The following is a 6,158-nucleotide window of genomic DNA, read 5'->3' as shown; positions in this document are numbered from 1 at the left end:
CTGTTTTCAAACCCTAAGACTCCTAAAACGGAGTCTCCGCCCCCCTTCTTTTGTCGGCTAGGAAGTTGGCTTTACCTCGGCTTATACAACTAGTTATGTAGATGACTCCACTGCACCAAGAGATAGGTCATGCTTTCCCCGGTGAGAGTCGAGTGCATGAAAAGGGGTCGAGTCCTTACCCTTCTGTGCTAACAGCGAGGAAATCCATCAAAAGAGCTCCGTGTGCGCTAAGAAAGATAGAAAAGAGCAGTGCAAGGAATTGTCCCACACAACAAGGGCTAAGCCTTGCGCCGTCAAGGATCTTTCCATTCGATCGAGTCAACTCGGGTTAGCAATTCAAGGTCAAAGTCCGGATCTAGGATGAAGATCTCCTTCCTCGCGGCCCCCGCCTATCATTCTTCTTAGCAGGGTGGAATAGTTGAACGAAGAAGACTGGCCTTACACGTCTACTTCACCAGGATAGAAAGGGCTTAGAGAATAGTAGCTGAGATTTCTAACCCAGACCAAAGAGAGAACAGACAGACTATAAGGAAGTTATGTGCAAAAAGATCGAAGTATTTACTAAATAAGCAGGGATCTGGATGAAACTGTCGGATCCTACCTCTCTGAGTCCATTTCTTACAGGCTAGTGGAACCGTTAAGCTCACATCGAACTGAAATGAGATCCCTCTGAGTAGTCGTAGCATCTCAGAGTGCTAGCGGAATTCATCTAGGCGAAATCCAGAGTGTAGAGCGCTAGTACCACAAAAAAAGCAAAAACCATGTTGCCACCAGGAAATCGAGTACTCTCCCCTTCTCGCTAGGGGTGGTTAGATCTCTCATGTGGCAGGTCAGTTGAATGCTCCGTATCCCTTTTCATCAAGACTGGGGCACAGGATTCATTGATGAGCCTCTTCGTTTTGAGGAAAAATGAAAAAAACTTCATATCATCCTCCTTTCGAAGTTAGGAATGCTGGTGAGTGAATCCAGCCAACGAGTCAATAGGATACGAATTTCATGAATGCCGTAAGTGACCGCCAACTCAAGGGAGCAGTGAAAACAGCGTCAAAACAGGAGGATCAAAAGGTAAAAGCTCTTGAGATCGGTGGTTCGTAAACAAGATCGTCACTCAGATACTGTCTCTTCCAGTCATCCTCAGGGGCGATTGAAGCGGGGAGTTGACCGTTGCCTCCGAGGGGATAGTCCTCCACTCGCCAACCGCGATGTCTTGGTTGAGAGGCCCCACCTACCCATCTTCCCACAGTCTAACTGAGGTAGTACCATCCCCAATTCGCCACTTCTTGTGTTGATGTACAAAAGAAATTTCTGTAGGGCAATCGACTTCCTACAGAGGAAGCACTTGTGCACATCAACTTAGGCCCCCGTTCTACACCAGATTATACACTCCCCTGCCTGGCCTATCACTGTACCTTCACCTGAGCAAAGGCAAGGGAAGGGAAAGAGAAAAGAATTACTTTTTCAAAATTTGGGCACACAGAAAGAGACGAAAGAGATACAGGAATGGTTGGCTTAACATAACAAACAAGGAAGGATAAGGATCTACTGCGCCTACTTCTTTGCTTAACCTTACAGATGCTACCATTCCTTCCTTCAAACAAGAAAAGCACCTTAATGCAGATCCGACTGATGTAATAGTTCCAGTTCTTGCACTCCAGAAGCGAGCAACGGACAGTTGGACAGATGCGACAGGAGAGACAACAAAGAGGACTAGTACTGTATGGCCCCTTTCCGACAGATAGAGATAAGACGGATTTACAGGATACTGGAGTTTCCTGATGACCTATTCTAGATTCGCTACAAAGGCCTATTTCTTACCGGATTCCAACCGGGCGTATTCACCAGATCCTTTTATTCTAGTATCAATAAAGGCATTGATTTGCTTTGTCCAATTCCTCCCTAACCTAACTCCTTACTCTCTCCCCACTGTTGATTCAATAGCTGTGGATTCTATTCTGCCTTCAAACCAACCTTCCAGCAGCAACTGCAGAAAGAAGAAGTGACTGACTAGGGCAGACTGACTTAAGGGAAGGTATGTAGTGGCTCAACTGACAGAGGAATGGGGGAAGATCACTGAACTGACTTCCTTCCGGTACTATTTGATTTGAACTAGAGCTTGGTTCGCACTCACTGGAATGAATGGAATTGAGACTCAGCCTGATCTCTTAACTAGCCAATAGGGTCTACAGCTGAGCTGCCTTGACTTTTCATTCGTTCACATCCGATTCTTGCTGTAGTAATATGAGATTCCATCCCTCAAACTAAAAAGCTCAAAGACAGGGAAAGAGGATAAGATAATTGTGGTACCGAAAATAAAGGAATGAATGGACTGATCCCGCTAGAACTGCTACTGGCTGACTGACTTGGCCCGTAGAAAGGGAGATTTGAGATAGACCAAGTCAGGGGCGCTAACAAGCGTGCTACTAAGCGCTTACTTCCTTGCCTTAGTCAATCTTTTTGATTTTCAGATAAAGAACTGTCTATGCCCTACTTCGTTCACTTTCTTCCTTCTCTCACCCTTGGCTCATGAGGACCTATAGCGTGCTACTCCTTCGTTTGCCCGGACCGGACCAGGTGCCCCTGATCAGTTGAGCTTTTTCTTCCTCCATTGGCCGATCCATCTAATATAGTGAGCTTCTCTTTTCAAGTCCAGAAGAGCGCTTTTTTTGGAGTAAAACAGCCAACTCGCTCTCAGGGCTGACTCTCGGGTTTTGGGAACGAAGACAGGATATGCTCTTCTAACTCTCTAGAGGGAAGAGGGAGGCTCAAGAGCCCAGATCCCATGCTAGTGCTCGACCTCCTGAGGCGCAGCTACTGGGGACAAGATCCCCGACAATCATCGAAGAAAGAGAGCCGAAATGCTGGGTGAGGGTTTTTCAACAATTCCAGCGAGGCGAGATCAAACCTTTCTAAAAGGCATAGCTCTTGCAAAAACTCATTCAAGGAAGATATGTACTAATGGAAAGCTGGCTCAATCTCGGTCGGAAATCACTCAATCGCCGAAGTCTGAAAGTCATGAATGCAGAAAAAGACCTGAAAGTCTGTTGGGAGGGCAGATCATTCTTCTTCATATATGAAGCTTGGCACCTTCTCTTTCTTATAGAGGCTTAAGACACCTTGATTTGGAAAGCGATCGATGAGCTAAACAGAGGATCCCTACTTGATACGAAAGAGAACAGGAACTTCACTCATGCTTAAATACTTCAATTGAAGAACTCCTTGCTGCATCGATGCTCGAGGAAGCAAGAGCGGGATGAGTGCCAACTACAACTACTAATGCTAATGGAAGCCCCTTTCTTGCTCTGCAACTCTCGAACTAGAGGAAGGAAAGCGCTATACCGACCCACGGAAGAAGCGAGGGACGGGAATCTTGTACGGAAGACCGATCTATTTCATTAAAGGAAGAAGGGGGATTCGCAGGCAGGGAAAAAGATCAATAAACAGAAGGCCAAAGAGCCCACTCATCAATTGCTTTTTGAAATGCGGATGAGCACGGGCAGGTTATACACTTTCCCGAAGCGGTAAAAAGAAAAAAGAATATATATATAAATTTTTTTTTCTTATGTATATATAGTCATAGACGGTTCGCAAGCCAAGACAAGCAGAACGCTTCTTCGCCACAGAGCGAGATCAGATCAGAAGGAGGAAGCAAAGGCCACCCGGAGCCTCGGTAGCTACACTCCGCTCACTCTCCACAGCAGACTTCGATGCAGGGACAAGCGCTCCCCCTACCAAGCGTTCTTTCATTCATTTCATTGCCACCTACTCCAATGCCTGACCGGATCATTTTGGATGCTGACACCAAACAGGGGAGTTCCGCAATGCCTCCGCTTTGAATTCGAACGAAAGACCTTTGGTTCCTTGGTCCGACGTTTGTTTGGCACTGCCCAAATTTGCCTATTGTACATGGATGGCTTGCATGGACGAGGTTACTGACTCGAGATCAGACAACTCAAGAGGGATTCTATTATTCTCAAGATGCGTCCTCTGCTAGTCCGCTAGCGAGAATTCCGAACACTTGTTCTTTAAATGCCCATATGCAGCATATGTGTGGATATGTTTTGCTTCTGAAATGTGGTCATCCGACGAAGGTCGAAACCCAATATTTTAGCAGAAAGAACTCTCCTCCTTCCGCTTGAGGGCTGGTAAGAACTTATGCGTCTTCCTGTTAAGGAAGGTTTCTACCTGTGCAGTTTGGTATCTATGGCGAGAGCGCAATTGTCGCATCTTCGACAAAAAAAAATAAACTAAGAATACAGAGCAGGTAAAAGCTGATCGCCAACACAGTTAAGATCAGACTTTCCGCTCTGAGGCTCAAGACGCTAATGATGTCCCCATGAACTCTATTGCAGAGAATGGGGACTGCTCATTCTCTTGCATGAGTCGGTGGCCAAGACTTGCTCATGGATGAAACCAAAACCGGGCTGGCATAAAGCTGAACTCAGATGGGGCTGTTCGCTTAGGGATTTGATGACTCAGTCTCATCTCAGAACCTTTTTGTTTTGGGGAGGCTTGAACAGAATTTCTTCATTTTTCCCTTGGACATTACATTACTTGACCGATTGGGCTGTCCAACTATCACTATTGGGCTTACTTTACTGGTCTAGGAAAGCCAGTCGTCTTCTGCTTCTAGGAAATTTTTTTTACAATTTCAACACTTGACAGCACTTTTTCTTTATCGTGTGTAGATTAAAGGGATTGGAATTGAAGCATTGGATCACTGACCGATCTAACTACGACTACTTCTGTTTAGACTCTACCCCTTTGTTACGGAAAGCGGGAACATCTCTCATCTTAAAAGAGGTTAACCTCACTCACTGTGTCTCTCCTGACTGGACTGATAGTTCACGAACCACCCCGGTTCGGCATAACAGGCTCTTTCCCTCGAGGTGAGACCTCGAGGCTAATCGACCAAGGCCCAATCGAGGACATTTTCGAAATCGAGAAATCTCGACAGGGGAGCAGGTGCTATCAGAGAACAATTAGCCGATTCGGATTTCTTAATTATTCTAAAATAATTCATTGGTAGAATGGAAGGAATTAGGAGACGAGGAGGTGACTGGAACTGGAAATGAATGGGAAGATAGAAAAATGAGAAGAAGAAAGGATTTTTTGGTGAATTAGCTAAACATTTTATTCGAACAAATGTAGAACCAAAACGGATGGTTTTGTGCCTATTACCTACCAGTTCTTCCTCCCGAGTTAAGACCAATCATTCAGATAGATGGAGGTAAACTAATGAGTTCGGATATTAATGAACTCTATATAAGATAAGAGTTTTCTATCGGAACAATACTCTTACCGATCGATTAGCAACAAGTAGATCTACGCCAGGTGAATGAGTAATGTGTCAGGAGAAATTGGTACAAGAAGCCGTGGATACACTTCTTGATAATGGGATCCGTGGGCAACCCATGAAAGATGGTCATAATAAAGTTTACAAGGAATTTTTAGATGTAATTTTTGGCTCAGAGGGAGGATTTCGTGAGACTCTCCTTGGCAAAGGGGTCGATTATTCAGGGGCGTTCTGTCATTGTCGTGGGTCCTTCGCTTTCATTACATCAATGTGGATTACCTCGCGAAATAGCAATAGAGCTTTTCCAAACATTTGTAATTCGTGGTCTAATCAGACAACATGTTGCTTCTAACAAAGGGATTTCTAAAAAGTCAAATTCGGGAAAAATAACCGATTGTATGGGAAATACTTCAAGAAGTTATGCGAGGGCATCCTATATTGTTGAATAGAGCACCCACCCTGCCTAGATTGGGCATACAGGCCTTCCAACCCATTTTAGTAGAGGGAGCGTGCTGTTTGTTTACACCCATTAGTTTGTAGAGGCTTCAATGCAGACTTTGATGGGGATCAAATGGCTGTTCATGTACCTTTAATAAGTAAAAGTATAAGTATATGAAAGCGACGTATTGTTGTAGTTCCTATGATGCACTTGGAGCTTATCGGCAAAAACGAATCGATTTAGATAGTCCTTTGTGGCTACTAGATCAACGTGTCATTGGCTCAAGAGAAGTTCCCATCGAAATTCAATATGTATGAATCTTTGGGTACTTATCATGAGATTTATGGGCACTATATAATTGTAAGAAGTGTAAAAAAAACGTTGTATATACATTCGAACCACCATTGGTCATATTTCTTTTTTTAT

The sequence above is a fragment of the Dioscorea cayenensis genome, chromosome 16 (genome assembly GCF_009730915.1).
Source record: "Dioscorea cayenensis subsp. rotundata cultivar TDr96_F1 chromosome 16, TDr96_F1_v2_PseudoChromosome.rev07_lg8_w22 25.fasta, whole genome shotgun sequence".
Lineage (NCBI taxonomy): Eukaryota > Viridiplantae > Streptophyta > Magnoliopsida > Dioscoreales > Dioscoreaceae > Dioscorea > Dioscorea cayenensis.
Note: the sequence above shows the minus strand (reverse complement) of the source record.